At 45.0% G+C, this 19,757-nt stretch overlaps 1 long non-coding RNA gene and 1 other non-coding gene across 3 annotated transcripts in view; both read left to right on the top strand.

Annotated features, from left to right (window-relative positions):
* LOC137203872 (uncharacterized) overlaps positions 1–18,730 on the top strand; it is a 30,602-nt gene extending 11,872 nt beyond the window's left edge. Inside the window, exons 2-3 of one of the 2 annotated variants that reach the window (XR_010933355.1) lie at positions 12,455–12,684; positions 17,615–18,730. This is a non-coding gene — a long non-coding RNA (uncharacterized lncRNA). Of the gene's footprint in view, positions 1–5,079; positions 11,427–12,454 lie in introns of those variants that run through there. The other variant, XR_010933356.1, reaches the window with a different exon arrangement.
* TRNAG-CCC (transfer RNA glycine (anticodon CCC)) lies at positions 18,502–18,574 on the top strand. Its single transcript has one exon. It is a non-coding gene; the product is annotated as a tRNA-Gly (tRNA).
* Positions 18,731–19,757: the final 1,027 nt, after the last annotated feature.

Below are 19,757 nucleotides of genomic sequence, written 5' to 3'. Positions count from 1 at the left end.
GTAGAATGACCAAAAATATACAGAAATTGGAACCGGCCTTTTTCATTGCAAAGGATAAGGGAGCACAAAATAACACAACCATCGTCCACTAGGAATTCATCCAACAAATAACAAGCGTTGATCTTTTGATCTATATTGATATGCTCTGCCAAGCTCTCTTCTAAGTACTTCAGATAGATGATGTCATTTATTTATTTTTATTGATTTATTCGTTTCTTTATTTTTCGCTGCAATGGGTCTTCGCTACTGCACGCGGGCTTTCTCTAGTTGCGGCGAGCGGGGGCTACTCTTCATCGCTGCGCGCCGGCTTCTCACTGCAGTGGCTTCTCTTGTTGCGGAGCACGGGCTCTAGGTACGCGAGCTTCAGTAGTTGTGGGCACGTGGGCTCAGTAGTTGTGGCGCATGGACTTAGTTGCTCCGTGGCATGTGGGATCTTCCTGAACCAGGGATCAAACCCGCGCCCCCTGCAGTGGAAGCGCAGAGTCTTAACCACTGGTCTGCCAGGGAAGTCCCCAAAAATGACCATTTTAACCATATTTAAGTGTCCAGTTCAGTGACATTAAGTACATTCACATTGTTGTGCAACCATCAATACTATCTGTTTCCAGGACTTTTTCATCATCCCAAACTGACACCTGGTACCCATTTCCCCCTCCCCCAAGCTCCTAACACCCATCATTCTACTTTCTGTCTCTATGAATTTGACTACTTTAGGGACCTCATATAAGTGGAATCATACAGTATGTGACCTTCATGCTTCTTTCACTTAGCATGATGTCTTCAAGGTTCTTCCATGTTGTAGCATGTGTCAGAATTTCATTCCTTTTTAAGGCTGAATAAAATTCCATTGTGTATAATATCACAACCCACTATTTCCCTGTATTTCAGAGGAGAAAACTCAGTCGCAGAAAGGTTATGGGATGCTGAGTGTCAGATCTGAACTCCTCTGTACCCATGGACAGAGAGACATTTGCACCAAGATATTCCCTGCAGCACTGCAATAACCAAAACCAGGAACTACCTCAGTGCCCATCAGCAGGGGACCAGTTAGACACAGTGTAAGACACCCAAACAGCCGAATAGGATGCACACGTGGCAAATAATGCAGCAGCTGTATTTAGATAAATAAGGAAGGGTCTCTAGGATGTTATCAAGAGGAAAAAACAAGGTACAAAACAGTGAGTGTGGGCTGCTAACGTTAAGGTTTTCGAAAAGGTAGGGCAGGAAATAACATAAACATAAGGTCACGTGTGCCTAGGCTACCTTTGGAAGGCCACAAACTGTGAACATTGGTTGCTCCCTGGGAAGGAGGATTGGAGATTAGAAAAAAGGAGACCTGTCATTTACTGGGTACCTTTTGGCACTATTTGAATTAATTAAATACTGCCTTTTCTTACAGCTTTATTGAGGTATAACTGACATACAACAGACTGCATATATTTAAAGTGTTTCATTTGATGACCTCTGACATATATACATCTATAAAACATTGCCACAATCCAGATATGAACATATTCATCACCCTCTAAAGTTTCCTTGTGCCCTTTTGTAATCCATCCCACAGCCCAAGTATTGATTTTTTTTTAAGTGAAAAAAGTAGCAATAACAACCCAAATGTCCATCAGTGGATGAATGGATAGACACAACATGGTCTACCCATGCAATGGAATAGCATTCAGCCTTAAAAAGGAAGGCTATTCTGACACAGGCCACAACATGGATGAAATTTTTTTTTTAGTTTATGGATCACTCCTCATTCTGGAGACACTTTGGTCACCTGGCTCCCTGGCCTTGACTCTCCCATGGTTCTCCCCATTCCCCCACTGGTGGCTCCTTCACTAGTCCCTCCTCACCTCCCTGACCTCTCAGCATGGACACACCCTCGGGTCAGCCCCTCCACACACCCTAGATGGTTTCTTATCCAATCACACTTAAGGCCTCAAGTACCACAAAGTCCCCGAACATTCCCGCGTTGTTTCTTCCAGCCCCGACCCCTCATGAACTCCAGGCTGCTTCCTTGACATCTCCCACTGAGATTTCTCACAGACTTCTCATACTCAGCATGTCTCCAGAGCTCAACTCTGCACGTCCCGGTTCCCCCACCTCAGGAAGCTCTACCACCACTCTTCAGCCGCTCAGGTGCACCACCACCACCACCACCAATGGACTGTCCTTGGCCCCTCTTTTGCTCACTCCCCACCCCCAGTGCCTCAGCAGATCCTGCTGGCTCCACCTTCACACATGCCCAGGATCTGCCATTTCTCCCACCTCCATCACTCACACCCTAGTCCAAGCCACCATTATCTCCCAACCTTATGGTTGCTGGGGTCTCCTGACGTGTTTCCTTGCTTCCACTCCTACCCTCATTAAGTCTCTTTTCCAAATAATGTCCAGAGCAATCCTTTAAAAGCACAAGCCATGGCGCGTGGCTCCCCTGCTAAAAATCTTCAGATGGCTCCCGTGTCACAGTAAATGCCGCATGCCTCACCTTGACTTCCAAGGTCTTAAATATCTGAACATTCACTACCTCCTCGATCTTCCACTCCTTCCACTCTTCCTCTTGCTCACCCAAGCCCAGACACACTGGCCTCCTTGAGTGTCTTTCAACCTGCCAAGGCCACCCCCGCCTCAGGGCCTGTGCATGCGCCGCTCCCTCTGGCTGGAATGTCCTTCCCTCGGGTATACATATGGCCATGCCCTTCATTCAGATCTTTGACCTCATTTTGGGTTCTTCTTACTGGAAAAGTCTTCCCTGAGCACCCTATTATATACAATTGCACCCATCTCATCACTCTGTACCCGCTTAACCTGCTACATTTTTCTTCATACCACTTATCACTACTAAATATATATTAGGTCTTTTCTTTATCATTTGTTGCCTCCCACTAGAAAGCAGGAACTTTACTGCTTGTAGTGCCTGGAACACTGCCTGACACTTAATAGATGCTCAACAAATTTTATTAAAAATAGATTTATTTTATTTATTTATTTTTGGCTGCGTTGGGTCTTCGTGGCTGCATGCGGGGTTTTTTCTAGTTGCGGCGAGCGGTGGCCACTCTTCGATGCGGTGTGCAGGCTTCTCATTGCAGTGGCTTCTCTTGTTGCGGAGCACAGGCTCTAGGCACGCGGGCTTCAGTAGTTGTGGCACGTGGACTCAGTAGTTGTGGGTCGCAGGCTCTAGAACGCAGGCTCAGTAGTTGTGGCGCACAGGCTTACCTGCTCTGCGGCATGTGGGATCTACCTGGACCAGGGATTGAACCCATGTCCCCTGCATTGGCAGGCGGATTCTTAACCACTGTGCCACCAGGGAAGTCCCCTCAACAAATATTTTACTGAGTTAATGAATACTTAAATTAATGGATTTTAAATGAAGTTCTGTGTGTGTGTTTGTGGGTTGTGCTTTTTGAATGCACTCCTAGAGAACCAGGAAAATGATTGGCAAGGTAAAAAAGATATATTCATTTATCTATATCTATCTGTATAAATACAGACAACATACAGGGATTAATGGAAATGGACCCAGATATAGCTATATCTGTATGTGCATCTATATTTGTATGTATCCATATTTATATAGATAGGCAGATAAATATATGCTTTAGATAAATATTTGAGTCCATTTCCATTAAATTCTTCTGATCATGGTCAAATTAATACAAATATATGTAGCAGGTTGGCTTCTGGATTTTTTCTTTTCTTTTCTGCTTTGTTCAGTTGTAACAAGTATATCACAATTCTTTCCACTATTCTGATAGTTATTTAGGAGCCGGGTTCAAAGTTGTCAGTATAGGTTTCCACTGTTCTTCTTTTGTTGGTTTTTGTTTTTAAGCACATCTCAGTGAATTTAACCTCATAAGGGCATTTATGAGGGTATTTCCAACCTCAAATTGTTCAAAATCCAAGCCTTATTGGAATGGATGAAAGGTAGAAGCCTAGTTTTTTTTCCTTGCATACTTTTTTCTTTTTAGAAAACTCAAATGCAAGATTTTGACCCTGTTGAAATAAATATTTAGGAAATTGATGGGCACCTCTAAAATCTGTCTTGTCACTTTGCACTCACTAGGGTGGCCACATTGAAAACAATGGAAAATAACAAGTGTTGGCAAGGATGTAGAGAAATTGGGACTCTTGTACATTGCTGGTGGGAATGTAAAATGGTGGAGATGTTTTAGAAGACAGTTAGGCAGTTCCTCAAAAAGTTAAACATGGAAGTACCATATGACCCAACAATTTCATTCCTAGGTATAAACCCCCAACATTGAAAGCAGGTATTCAAAGTAATATATGTACACGCATGTTCATAACAGCACTATTCACAATAACCAAAATGTGGAACCATCTCAAATGTTCATAACTGGGTTAATGGATAAACGAAATGTAATATTCCATACCATGGAATATTATTCTGTCATAAAAAGAATCAAGTTCTGAAACATACCACCATGAATGAACCTCAAAAACATTATGCGGGGCTTCCTTGGTGGCTCAGTGGTTAAGAATCCGCCTGCCAACACAGGGGACACAGGTTCGAGCCCTGGTCCAGGAAGATCCCACATGCTGTGGAGCAACTAAGCTCGTGTGCCACAACTGTTGAGTCTGTGCTCTAGAACCCTTGAGCCACAATTCAAGAGAAGCCACCGCAATGAGAAGCCCATGCACCGCAACGAAGAGTAGCCCCTGCTCAACACAATTAGAGAAAGCCCACGCACAGCAACAAAGACCCAACACAGCCATAAATAAATAGATAGATAGACAGATAAATAAAATACCTTCCTTTAAAAAAAAAAACAGTATGCTATGTGAAAGAATCGAGACACAAGAGGCCACGTATTGGGAATTCCCTTGCGGTCCAGTGGTTAGGACTCCTAGCTTTAACTGCTGAGGGCCTGGGTTCGATCCCTGTTTGGGGAACTAAGATCCCACAAGCCACTCAGCACGGCCAAAAAAAAAGAGGCCACATATTATATGATTCCATTTCTAGGAAATATACAGAATAGGCAGATCCATAGAGGCAGAAAGCAGATTGGTGGTTGTCAGGGGCTGGGGGAAGGGGAGGTTGGGGAGTGACAGCTAGTGGGTACGGGGTTTCCTTTTGAGGTGATGAAAATGGTTTGGAACTAGACAGAGGTGGTAGTTGCACAACATTGTAAATGTACTAAATGCCTCTGAACTGTTCACTTTAAAATGGTTAATTTTATGTTATGTGAATTTCACTTCAATTAAAAGAAAAAAACCCTGTCTTTGCTTCATGTTAGATCCTTTAATTTGCATAACCTTGACTTCCATTATGAAATAGTTAGCATTTTTGCAACGACCCAGTGATAAAAAGGATTGTGTGTCTCTGTAGAGAACACAAATTACAAAATTTCTAGGGCAGAGGGGACAAAACAGAGTTCCAAGTCAGAAAGGAAACTCCATTCATCTTATTCTCCTTCTGGTAAATATATACTACTAAAGAATCTGGGACTTAATTAAGTATTAAATTTAGCTCCTCTTTCTTTGAAACATCTTCCCTATCACAGTTACTCACTCCCAGCAGACTGCCTGCAACACTCACTGTTGGTTCCTCACCAGCATCTATTCTTTTCTTTCTCCCAGATTTCATTCATGCATCTCCCTTCCCCCACACAGCTCTACGCTTCCAGGAAGCTGTCCCCAGCCCCAGAAGTGACTAATCTTAGAATAATCTATTCCCCTTACCAGTGACTGATTCAAGTATAACCATGTGACCCAAATCTCATGAATGGTATGTTAGGGGAAAGCTTGACCAGTGGTATGGTGGTTTGAAAAATATGCCCACAGATTCTCCGATATGTCTCCCTTTAAGAAGTGGAGCTTAATTCTACTCCTCTTGTGACTGGGCTGGACTTGGTGACTAGCTTCAAACAAATTGGATATGATGGAAGTGACGGTATGTTACTTCCTAGATTAGGTTATTAAAAAGACTGTGGCTTCCATCTTGGGTTGTCTCTTCCTCAGAAAACTCACTCAGGGGAAAGCCAGCTGCCATGTCATGAGGGCACTCAGACAACTTGTGGACATACCCACATGGCAAGGAGCCAAAGCCGCCTGCGACAGCCAGTGAGGAAATGAGGCCAACAAACATGTGAGCTTGAGAACAGGTGTCACCCCTACCCAGTACAACTCATACCCCTCTTCCCGAATTTAAGCCAGGACTCTCTGTTTTAAGTGGCACAAAAACCTAGCACAAACTGGTTGAGGAATGTTTTAGACTTGGGGACTCAAACGATGTCATTGGGACTTAAGTTCCTCTCCATTTCTCAGCTCTGTTATCGTCTTTGTTGACTTCATTCCCAGGTAGGTCCTCCTTCCGTGGTAGCAAAGATGGCCCCTTAAAGATCCAGGCTTCCATTCTGACCAGCTTGGCAATCCCAGAAGACAAGATTCCAGCAAAAGTCCTGGGGCCGGCACCATCATTCTGATACCAAAACCAGACAAGGATACTACAAAAAAAGAAAATTACAGACCAATATCACTGATGAATATAGATGCAAAAATCCTCAACAAAATACTAAGCAAACAATCCAACAACACATTAAAAGGATCATACACCACGATCAAGTGGGATTTATCCCAGGGATGCAAAGATTCTTCAATATGTGCAAATCATCCAATGTGATACACCATATTAACAAATTGAAGAATAAAAACCATATGATCATCTCAATAGATGCAGAAAAATCTTTTGACAACATTCAACACCGATTTATCATAAAAACTCTCCAGAAAGTGGGCATAGAGGGAACCTACCTCAACATAATAAAGGCCATATACGACAAAGCCACAGCCAACATCATTCTCAATGGTGAAAAACTGAAAGCATTTCCTCTAAGATCAGGAGCAAGACAAGGATGTCCACTCTCGCCACTATTATTCAACATAGTTTTGGAAGTCCTAGCAATGGCAATCAGAGAAGAAAAAGAAATAAAAGGAATACAGATTGGAAAAGAAGAAGTAAAACTGTCATTGTTTGCAGGTGACATGATACTATACATAGAGAATCCTAAAGATGCCACCAGAAAACTACTAGAGCTGATCAATGAATTTGGTAAAGTTGCAGGATACAAAATTAATGCACAGAAATCTCTTGCATTCTTATATACTAACAATGAAACATCAGAAAGAGAAATTAAGGAAACAATCCCATGCACCATTGCAACAAAAAGAATAAAATACCTAGGAATAAACCTACCTAAGGAGGTAAAAGACCTGTACTCAGAAAACTATAAGACACTGATGAAAGAAATCAAAGATGACACAAACAGATGGAGAGATATACCATGTTCTTGGACTGGAAGAATCAATCTTGTGAAAATGACTATACTACCCAAAGCAATCTACAGATTCAATGCAATCCCTATCAAATTACCAGTGGCATTTTTTACAGAACTAGAACAAAAAAATCTTAAAATTTATATGGAGACACAAAAGACCACAAATAGCCAAAGCAGTCTTGAGGGAAAAAAATGGAGCTGGTGGAATCAGACTCCCTGACTTCAGACTATACTACAAAGCTACAGTAATCAAGACAATATGGTACTGGCACAAAAACAGAAATATAGATCAATGGAACAGGATAGAAAGCCCAGAGATAAACCCACACACCTATGGTCACCTTATCTTTGATAAAGGAGGCAAGAATATACAATGGAGAAAAGACAGCCTCTTCAATAAGTGGTGCTGGGAAAACTGGACAGCTACAGGTAAAAGAATGAAATTAGAACACTCCCTAACACCATACACAAAAATAAACTCAAAATGGATTCGAGACCTTAAATGTAAGACCAGACACTATAAAACTCTTAGGGGAAAACATAGGAAGAATACCCTTTGACATAAATCACAGCAAGATCTTTTTTGATCCACCTCCTAGAGTAATGGAAATAAAACCAAAAATAGACAAATGGGGCCTAATGAAACTTAAAAGCTTTTGCAAAGCAAAGGAAACTACAAACTAGACGAAAAGACAACCCTCAGACAAATCTCGAAAATATATAAACAGCTCATGCAGCTCAATATTAAAAAAACAAACAACCCAATCCAAAAATGGGCAGAAGACCTAAATAGACATTTCTCCAAAGAAGACATACAGATGGCCAAGAGGCACATGAAAAGCTGCTCAACATCGCCAATTATTAGAGAAATGCAAATCAAAACTACAGTGAGGTATCACCTCACACCAGTTAGCATGGGCACCATCAGAAAATCTACAAACAACAAATGCTGGAGAGGGTGTGGAGAAAAGGGAACCCTCTTGCACTGTTGGTGGGAATGTAAATTTATACAGCCACTATGGAGAACAGCATGGAGGTTCCTTAAAAAACTAAAATAGAATTACCATATGACCCGGCAATCCCACTACTGGGCATATACCCAGAGAAAACCACAATTCAAAAATACACATGCACCCCATTGTTCATTGCAGCACTATTTACAATAGCCAGGTCATGGAAGCAACCTAAATGCCCATCGACAGACGAATGGATAAAGAAGATGTGGTACATATATACAATGGAATATTACTCAGCCATAAAAAGGAACGAAATTGGGTCATTTGTAGAGATGTGGATGGATCTAGAGACTGTCATACAGAGTGAAGTAAGTCAGAAAGAGAAAAACAAATATTGTATATTAACGCATATATGTGGAACCTAGAAAAATGGTACAGATGAACCCGTTTGCAGGGCAGAAATAGAGACACACATGTAGAGAACAAATGTATGGACACCAATGGGGGAAAGCGGCGGGGGTGGTGGTGGTGGTGGGATGAATTAGGAGATTGGGATTGACATATATAAACGAATATGTATAAAATAGATAACTAACAAGAGCCTGCTGTATAAAAAAATAAATAAAATTAAATTAAAAAAAAAAAAGTCCTGGGGCCGGGACTTCCCTGTTGGTCCAGTGGGCGCTCCCAATGCAGGGGACCCGGGTTTGATCCCTGGTCATGGAACTAGAGCCCACATGCTGCAACTAAGAGCCCGCATGCCACAACTAAAAGATCCTGCACGAGGCAACGAAGATCCTGTGTGCTGCAACTGAGACGCGGCGCAGCCAAATAAGTCAATAAATATTTTTTAGTAAGTCCTGGGGCCAATGCTCTTTTGGCAGAACTGTCCCATGTTGTTTCATGAACCTATCACTGTGGCTGGGGAGTCAATGTCCCAATTGGCCAGGCCTGAGTCACATGACTACTTCCAGAGTAGAGGCAGGCTATAGATCAAGGACTGGGGGAAAGACAGTTTCCCAAAGGAAAACTGTGCTTAGAAGAACGAGAAAGTGAAAACAACATCTTTTACTGCTCCCTGTAAACATGTCCAAGTCTCCTCCAACCTACAAATACAACAGAACAATAGCATCTCCCCTGAGCATCTACAGATCGCTCTCCTTCCTTTTGCTGCCAAACTTCTAGTCTACACAGGCTGCTCCATTTCCCAACTTTTTGTGCCCTCCTCAGTCCTGGATAACCAGGCTTCCAGCCCCACCAGTCCACTCAAAGTGCTCCAGCAGTGGCCATCAGTGACCCAACACCCAGTGCAGTGGCCTTCCTTCTGTCCCTATCCTGCTTGGCCTCTTGTCTACATGCTAAACCACTAACCACCATTTCCTGTTCCCCTGATAAGAGTGGTTTCTGGACATCTTCCCAACTGGCCCTCCTCTGACCTCTCAGGATGCTCTTTTTCTGTTTCTTTCACTCCTGCCCAACTGCCATTGTTCTCCAGGCTCTGTCTTAAGCCTTCATGTCGTCTTACATCTACACTTTCTTCCAGGCATTCTTTCTTACACCTATAGCCTTGGCCACACATGTACAATGATGAATCCCCCAGTCTTTCCTGCTCTGAGCTCTGGACCCATCCCATCAGTTGCCTGCTATTCATGTCCACCTAGAAGTCCTGCAGAACCTTCAGACCTGCATGTCCAAGAGCACAGGCATTACCCTTCCTGCTGGCCAGCATCACTTCACTCCCAAGTCTAGGTTGCCTGGGTTGAACGCCAGTTCTACTCTTTGCTAGCTGGGCGATCATGGGCAAGTTATCTCACTTTTCTTTTTCTTTTCTTTTTTTTTTGGTCACACCATGCGGCATGTGGGATCTTAGTTCCCCGACCAGGGATCAAACCCGTGCCTCCTGCATTGGAAGCATGGAGTCTTAACCACTGGACCACCAGGGAAGTCCTCACTTTTCTTTCTGTCTCAGTTTCCTCATCTATAAAATGGAGTTGATAACAGTACCTAGCAAATAAGGTAATTCACACAGGTTCAGAGGGTTAGGCCGTGGACATCTTTGAGGGCCCATCACCCTACATGTCACTCAAACAGGTGACACCGCTGCTCTAGGCAGCTGGGCATCCCCTGCCACTCTCAGGATCCACGAGGCACTTCCTCAAGGCTTAGCTCAAATTGCACTTCTCTTTCGTAGCTTCCCTTAACCCCCAAATCAGGTAGAATGATGCACACCCTTTCTCCTGTTCCCAGAGCCTAGCATTTTATGACACTGAATCACAGTAGCTGGTTTACATTATCTGATCACTTGTTTGATCACTTGATCTGATCACTTGAAGTCTTTAGAGTAGGGGCTTTTTTGTTTGATCATCTTTATTGCCCCAGGCTCCCAACACATAGCTCGTGGCATTTAATAGAGTGCAAAAAAATATTTGCTGAATCCAACAACTGTTAGTGAAATGCATTAAGATTTCTTAAGTTCCAGTTTGTAGAGGGATGGCTTTACGGTGGATGTCAGCTGTGTCACCTTGCCCGGTGGACATTCCTGACCCCCTTGTTTGCATAACAGCTCCCGTCCATCCTTCCGCTGGGGTTTCCCCTTCCCCACACAAGGTGGTTACGCGGCCCTATAGGCCACAGTGCTCTGGGACATGGCATAGGCCTGGCGAGTCAGAGCCAGAGTGATCATCCCAGATAAGGGTGTGTAGCCCAGACCGGGCTAAAGAGAATGAAGTCCTGGGATATTCCACAGAGGCTGGAGAGAGAAGGAGCCCCCCAGCTCGTGTGAGCAGCGCCTGGGGCTCTCTAGAGCCCTGCGGCTCCCATCCCCCTCCACCTGGAGGAAGCTCTCCAGCAGTCAGAGAGCTCTGGGCAGTGAGTGAGATGGTAGATGTGGGACAACAGTCCTGAAGGCCAGCTCCACCCCTGAAGTTGGCCTTGGTAAGAGCTAAGCAATTCTCTTTTCTGCTTCTATCGGTTGGGGTTGGATTTCTGACACCTGTACCTGAATGAATCTTGACTAATACAGCTTTTACCTTTGTAAGGATTCATGGTGTAACGCTCTGCACGCTATGGAAACCCAGCAACGGTGCCTTCCCACTGCCCTGAAGTGCCAGGCGTCTCCTCCTTTCACCTCTCCTGCCCTTCTCTTGAGGGAGTGATACTGACGACACTGATAGAGGTAGCATTCAAAAGTCTGGGAAGCAGGAATGAGGAGGGAAAGTAGTGAGTTCATCTCCTATACAAATACTTTATGATGATCTGTGATGTGAGGGAAGGCCCTGAAGTGGCACTTTGGGGCACAGTATATTAATCAAGACTCTTTCAGTAACAGAAAATCAAGAGAACCTGGATTAAGAGAATAAATAAATGAGGGAATGGAATGTATTGGCTTATGTAACTGCAAAGTCCAGGAGTAGGTCTGACTTCAGGCATAGCTGGATCCAGAAGCTCAGACAATGACATGAGGGATTGGCCCCTTTCTATCTCTCTCCTCTGCATTTTTCTGCATTGATTTTATTCTCGGGTGGTCTCTTCCCACATAGGAGAAAAGATGGTCACCAGCAGCCCCAAATGTATTTGTTACCAGCAAAGAAGGAATGTGTGGTATGTAGAGAGCAGTAAGGTTAGATAGAGAGTTGGAGACCCTATCAATGAGAAATGCTTTAGGACTTCCCTGGCGGTCCAGTGGTTGGGACTTTGCCTTCCAATGCAGGGGGTGCGGGTTCAATCCCTGGTCAGAGAGCTAAGATCCCACATGTCTCGTGGCCAAATAAACCAAAACATAAAACAGAAGCAATATTATAACAAATTCAATAAAGACTTTAAAAATGGTCCACATCAAAAAAAAAAAAAGAAAAAGAAAGAAAAAAACATAGAAATGCTTTAGGGTATAAGTAATAGAACACCCTACTGATGGGACTTAAATGATAAAGGTTTATTTATTGCATATATTAGTTGTCTGGAGATAAGTAATTCCAAGCTTGGCTCTCCCTGCATGCCAGGGGCCCAAGTTCTTTTTCTCTTTCTTCTCTGCCATCCTTAGCATTGTCAGCAGCATTGTCCCTCTGGATCACAAAGTAGCTGCTGTGACACCAAGCATCATATCCTCACAATGCCTAGAGGCATTCTGAGAAGGAAGGAAGGAAAGAAGGAAGGAAGGGGCCAGGAGCAAAAACAGCTTTCTCATTTTCGTGTTTTTCATTTCAGGGGGTAAAACCTTTTCCAGAAATCCCCAGCAGACTTCCTTCTCCATCTCATTGGACAAAATAAAGTCACCTGACCATCTCTGACCGATCTCTTGCACAGGGGAATAGGATTGACATGATCAACTATGACCAATCATGATTCACCTCTTTGCTGAGAGAGCAGCACAGCTGTCCAGATATTCACCCTCTCTGAGTTTCTGGGCTGGTGAGTCCCATCCCCAGTCTTGGGAGGTGAGTCATGATCACCCTCATGGAATGTGGGGGAAAGTCTCTGGGAGGGCTTCTGTACCAGGTCTTTGGTGAGGTTGTTGAGCTGCTCATTTAACCAATCCAGAACTTGACCTAACTCCATTCTTGTTTTGTGAAATAATCAATCCCCTTATTGTATGAGTCATTTTGAGTTGGGATTCTGTTACTTGCAGCTGGAGGCATCCTCACTATCCTCTAACTCAGGCAGAATTTGCTCGAGGCAATACTTTGCACACTTGCCTTAGGGCTCCAAAGACAGAGGGCACATGGCGGGCCAGCCGGTTCTGTCCTTCCAAGGTCCATCTCAACTGCAGCCTTGTCCCTAGAGACTTTCCTGGCATGCCCAGTCACAGTCATCCTGCCCTCTTCTGAATCCCACGGCATTTTTGTGCCTTCTTCTCATTGCCCGTCCCGGATTCTTAAAGCACTGTACCTTCCTGGGGAGGAGCTAGATGCCAGCATCATATGGGTGAACATGCCCGGTGCCTGCCTTCAGCTGTGCGAAGTCTGCTTGGGTTTACTCTGCCTGGCCTTTGTTCATTCACTCCTTCATTTATTGCTCCCAACAGTCCTGTGTTGAGGGGCTTCTCTGGGCCAGGCCTTGAGCAGATGAAGGAAAATGGTCCCCACCTGCAAAATGCATGCTGTCTAGCCCGGCCACCAGGGAGCAGGATAGGGGCCCCTAACACAGGCTTCAGGAGAATAGGGGTAGGGAAAGCTCTAACACAGAGACCACAGAAAGTGCCCACTGAGAACTTCCCTGGTGGTGCAGTGGTTAAGAATCTGCCTGCCAAAAAAAAAAAAAAAAAAGAATCTGCCTGCCAATGCAGGGAACACGGGTTCGATCCCTGGTCCAGGAAGATCCCACATGCCGAGGAGCAACTAAGCCTGTGCGCCACAACTACTGAGCCTGTACTCTACAGCCCATGAGCCACAACTACTGAGCCCACGCACTGCAACTAGTGAAGCCCACATGCTTTAGGGCCCGTGCTCTGCAACAAGAGAAGCCACCGCAATGAGAAGCCCGTGCACTGAAACGAAGAGTAGCCCCCGCTCACCGCAACTGGAGAAAGCTCGCGCGCAGCAACGAATACCCAACGCAGCCAAAAAAGAAAAAAAAAAAGTGCCCACTGAGCTAAGACCTACTTCCTTTAATCCTCCCAAAAGTCATGTAAGGGGCAGACACTATTATCCATTTTGCAGGGGATGAAATCACTGTTCAGAGATGTCAAGTAACTTCCCCTAGATCACACAGCTAGACAGTAGCTGAGCTAGGACTTGAACCCAGACAGGCTAACTCCAGGCCCATGCACATAAGCTCTGCACCACACCGCCTCTTCAGGCTCGGTGGCCTATTTGCCAGATCTCTGCTTATCCACAGTGAGCTCCTTGAAGGCAGGGACCCCGTGCTGCTCGTCTGTGTTCCCCAGAGCACCTTGCACTTAGAGAGCACTAGCTGAATATTCAAGGAGATAATATTATTTCCTGAATGTTAATATTGACTCGAGATCTCCTGTTTCTTCTGACATTTACTGAACTCACGCTAGGGACTTTACAGACTTTAACTCAATCTTCATACTGGCCCTAACAGGTGTGTATTATTACCTGCCTTTTACAGAGATGGAAGTGAAGCACAGAGAGGGTAAGGAACTGAACCAATTCCTTACCACACAGCTGGTAAGGGGAGAAGCTGGGATTTGAACCCAGGTAGCATAGATGCTTAATAACTTATTTGTAATGATTATGCAAAACAGCTTCTTTGGAGGCTCACTTCATAGTAATGCTCAATTGGAAAGGGACTTTCTTAGGCAGGGAATGTGGGAAGCCATGGAAATTTGGAGGTGAGAGATCTGGGTTCTGATTCTAGCTCTGTGGTGTGATGAGGTAAAGTTTACTTTTATTCAGTCATTTTCTCCAGAAAACTAGGGACATAGTGAGGAGAGAGCATGAAGCCTGGCTTCAGGGAGTTTCCAGTCACTGGAAAGAGACAGGAAAAATGTATATACAGACAGAGAAATAAAACTATGGCAGGTTGTCTTACATGTTATGAAGGAAACAGAGTTGAGACAAAGAATAAAGCAAATGGCTGGGCCCAGGGTAGCTCGGGAGCACTCATTACCCAGCAGGAGGCAAGGGTCGGGGATGGCCTCTCCGAGGAAGGGGACAGGAAGGGATGGCCCCAGTCCTTCAAAGGTGTGGGGAGGGCCTTCTGCACAGTGAGAACAGCACATGCAGAGGTGGGAAAATGCTGGGCAAGTCAAAACCACGCGCTATGGGTTGAAGTGTGTCCCTTTCAAACTCGTATGTTGAAATTCTAACCCCCAGTACCTCAAAATGTAGCCTGGTTTGACATAAGGTTTCTATAGAGGTGATCAAGTTATTATTTTTTTTTAAGGTTTTTTAAAATAATTAATTAATTAATTATTTTATTTATTGGCTGCATTGGGTCTTTGTTGCTGCGCACAGGCCTTCTCTAGTTGCGGCGAGCGGGGGCTACTCTTCATTGCAGTGCACGGGCTTCTCATTGCGGTGGCTTCTCTTGTTGCGGAGCACGTGCTCTAGGCGCGCGGGCTTCAGGAGTTGTGGCTCGTGGGCTCTGGAGCGCAGGCTCAGTAGTTGTGGCGCACGGGCTTAGTTGCTCTGCAGCATGTGGGATCTTCCTGAACCAGGGTTCGAACCCATGTCCCCTGCATTGGCAGGCGGATTCTTAACCACTGTGCCACCAGGGAAGCCTGAGGTGGTCAAGTTAAAATCAGCTCATTAGGGTGGATCCTAAACCGATTTATGACTAGTGTCTTTTTTTTTCCTCGGCTGCATTGGGTCTTTGTTGCTGCACGCGGGCTTTCTCTACTTGCAGTGAGTGGGGGCTACTCTTCATTGCGGTGTGCAGGCTTCTCCTTGCAGTCGTTTCTCTTATTGAGGAGCACGGGCTCTAGGTGCGCAGGCTTCAGTAGTTGTGGCGCACATACTTAGTTGCTCCACGACATGTGGGATCTTCCTGGACCAGGGATCGATCCCATGTCCCCTGCATTGGTGGGGGGATTCTTAACCACTGCGCCACCAGGAAAGTCCCATGACTAGTGTCCTTAAAAAAGGAAATTTGCAAACAGAGAAGCACCCAGAAGATGGGGGTAGGGCAAGAGCAGGATGATGCTTCTATCAGCCATGAACGCCCAAGACTGGCAGCAACACCAAGATAGGAGGGAATCCTGGAACCGAGCCTTCCCTCACAGCCTGCAGAAGGAACCGACCCTGTAGACACCTTGATCTCAGACTTTTGCTTCCAGACTGTGAGCCAATACATTTCTGTTGTCTAAGCCATTCATTTTGTGGCACTTTGTTGCTGTGGCCCCAGCAAAGCAATACACCATGTACGTCTCACAGTAGCTGGGACGACAGAAAGGAGAGGGAATGTGGTAGAAGGTGAGATGGGAAAGGCAGGTCAGGGCCAGATCACACAAGGCCTTTCAGGCTCGGGTAAGACTTCGGATTTTACTCTAAGACCCAGGAAAACCATGGATTGGTTTTCAAACTGTCATAAGCAGAGAAGTGATGCTGTGTAGAGAATGATTTGGAAGGGAGCAAAATAACAGTGGAAAGACCAGAAAGGAAGCCACTGCAATTATCCCAGTGAGAGAGGATGGTGGCTTGGATCAGGTGGTGGCCACAGGGGTGGAGAAGACAGAAGAGGTTCCATAGGGACTTCCCTGGTGGTCCAGTGGTTAGGACTCCGTGCTTTCATTGCCGAGGGCCCGAGTTCGATCCCTGGTCGGGGAACTGGGATCCCATAGGCTGTGCGGCACAGCCAAAAAAAAAGAAGAGACATCTGAGGGCCAGGTCCATCTGGACGGTTAGTGAGGGGGAAAGAGAAGGGAGGAATCAATGGCGACGCCTGGATGGATGAAGATGGTTTTTTGTTTGCTTGTTTGGGCCACGCCTCATGGCTTGCGGGATCTTTGTTCCGGATCAGGGATCAAACCCAGGCCCTTGGCAGAGAGTGTGGAGTCCTAACCACTGGACCGCCAGGGAATTCCCGGGGATGGTTCTTATTCTGAGTCAAAGACCAGATGTGGGAGTCGGGGGGAGATTTGTGGAGGAGAATGAATTCCTTTCAAACACGTGAAGTTTGAGATAACGAATGCAACATCGCAACAGAGATATAAAGCAAGCAGGTGGATCTGTGAGTTCTGAGCTCAGAGCAGGGTCTAGGCTGGAGGTAGAAATTTGGGGATTTGACTGCATCAAGGTAGTCTTCCACATCACAGGAGTTGGTGAGCTCACCTAGAGAGAGAGGAGAAAGAATAGGAAGGCCAGGATTGAGCCCTGAGAATCCCCTACTTCGGGGGGCTGGTGTGACTGAGGAGGAGGCCTGATTGCTGATGTGAGGGAGAAATTAAGGCCTGGGGCTGCCAGGCCAGCCCAGGAGACCAGGGAGGGCCTTCCTGAGGAGGCGGCAGTTAAAGTCGGTTGACTGCACACATAGGGGCTGGCCGGGGGAAGGTGTAGCTGCTGGAGGAAACAGAAGCACAGAGCAGGGGGTTAGTTTCATGAAGTATCACAGACTGAGGGGCTTGAAACAACAGAAGTTGATTCTCGCATGGCTCTGGAGGCCAGAGGTCTGAATCAAGCATTTTTGGCACACAGTAAATCATGAGGCATTCTCCAGTGATCCAACCTAAAACGGCCCTTCCCTCCTATCTCCTTATACGCTTTCATTTTTTATCCTAGCACTTACTGTTTTGTTTTGTTTTGGCCACTCTGCACAGCTTGTGGGATCTTAGTTCCCCAACCAGGGATTGAACCCGGGCCCTTCGCAGTGAAAGCGTGGAGTCCAAACCACTAGACCACCAGGGAACTCCCATCCTAGCACTTACTGTTATCTGAAACTTTGCCCAACTTTGTTTGTTTTTAGGGTGGCAATGCCTGGGACTGTTGTATTCACCGTCATATCCTCAGAACCTAGACAGTATTGGGCACTTAGTAGGCCCTCTAATTACTGAAAGAACAAATAAACCATAAAAAAAGAATAGGTATAGAAAATCTTGGAAGAAACAATGACTTCCTGTGTTGAGATAAGGGTACTTTTAATTTTCCTCTTTCTATTTTTCTGCTTTAAAAGTAAAACATCCTATTTGGGGGTAGATGGAAATGTTCTACATGTTGATTTGGGTGGCAGTTACACAGATGTATACAATTGTCAAAACTCATCCAACTGAATGCTTAAAGGCTGCATTCTGTTATATGTTAATTACATCTCAATAAAAAATAAACATACAAACAATATACTCATGTATTTTAATAAATTTTTTTATTTTATTTATTTTTGGCTGCATTGGGTCTTCATTGCTGCGCGTGGGCTCTCTCTAGTTGCGGTGAACAAGACTACTTTTCGTTGCAGTGCGCAGGCTTCTTATTGCGGTGGCTTCTCTTGTTGCGGAGCACGGGCTCTAGGCACACAAGCTTCAGTAGTTGCGGCACGCAGGCTCAGTAGTTGTGGCTCTCGGGCTCTAGAGCGCAGTCTCAGTAGTTGTGGTGCACGGGCTTAGTTGCTCCGTGGCATGTGGGATCTTCCTAGACCAGGGCTTGAACCCGTGTCCCCTGCATTGGCAGGCGGATTCTTAACCACTGTGCCACCAGGGAGGTCCCCTACTCATGTGTTTTAGAAGAGAAAGCTCCTACTATTGTTGTACAGCAGTTAGAATATATAATTGTAAATAGGATAAGTAGAAATAAGTGGAGATGTGAGTTACATAACAAAAATTGGTATTGAATCTCTATCATAAATTAAGTTTGGGGACTTCCCTGGTGGTCCAGTGGGTAAGACTCTGCACTCCCAATGCAGGGGGCCCGGGTTTGATCCCCGGTCAGGGAACTAGATCCCACATACATGCTGCAACTAAGAGTTCACATGCCACAACTAAGGAGCCCATGTGCCACAACTAAAGATCCTGCAACCCGCAACAAAGATCCCACGTGCCACAACTAAGACCCGGTACAGCCAAAATAAATTAAAAAATAAATAAATAAACTAAGTTTGACTTGTGATAAAAGAAGAAATAAAGAAAAAGCTCTTATAGAATATAAGAATATAGAATGGATAAACAAGGTCCTATTGTATAGCACATGGAACTATATTCAATATCCTGAGATAAACCATAATGGAGGGACTCGCTTGGTGACACAGTGGTTAAGAATCTGCCTGCCAATGCAGGGGACATGGGTTCAATCCCTGGTCCAGGAAGATCCCACATGCTGTGGAGCAACTAAGCCCACGCACCACAACTACTGAGCCTGTGCTCTAGAGCCTGCGAGCCACAACTACTGAGCCCATGTGCTGCAACTACCGAAACCCACGTGCCTAGAGCCCGTGCTCTGCAACGAGAAGCCACCACAATAAGAAGCCCGCGCATCACGATGAAGAGTAGCCCCCGCTCGCCACAACAAGAGAAAGCCCTCACGCAGCAATGAAGACCCAACACAGCCAAAAATAAATAAATAAAATAAATAAATTTATTAAAAAAACATAATGGAAAAGAATATTTTAAAAATGTATATATGTGTATAACTGAATCACTTTGCTGTACACCAGAAATTAACACAACATTGTAAATCAACTATACTTCAATTAAAACAAAACAGAAAAAACTCTTGGAAATATTTGTGCACAGACACATATACCAGTCTATACCTGCCAAATTAACACTGCTTTATAATATCCCTCAGTAGTTTATAAAAATCTTGTTCTAGGCTTTCTCTTTCCCCTATTTATTCTGTAATAAATTGAAGCCACAAATTAAGCTGATCCCTCCAGAATCTAAAGTTTCCAGTTAGCCTGTTTATGCCTGTTTGACTGTGCCTTTGGGGGCAGTTACTGAGTCTACACGCTCAAAGAAAGGACTCTTTAGGGTCTAGATAGTTTTGTTCCAGAAGCAACTTTTCCAGCTGGGGAAGCACCTCGGCTCCCATGAAGCTCCATATAAAAGAACTGAGATGTCAGCTTACTTACTTGGTGTGGCCTGGACCCCGAGTCCCCCAGGGTGAAGGGCCGTGACAGG

This window comes from Pseudorca crassidens, chromosome 12 (assembly GCF_039906515.1).
Source record: "Pseudorca crassidens isolate mPseCra1 chromosome 12, mPseCra1.hap1, whole genome shotgun sequence".
Lineage (NCBI taxonomy): Eukaryota > Metazoa > Chordata > Mammalia > Artiodactyla > Delphinidae > Pseudorca > Pseudorca crassidens.
Note: the sequence above shows the minus strand (reverse complement) of the source record. Positions and strands in the feature narration are given on the sequence as shown.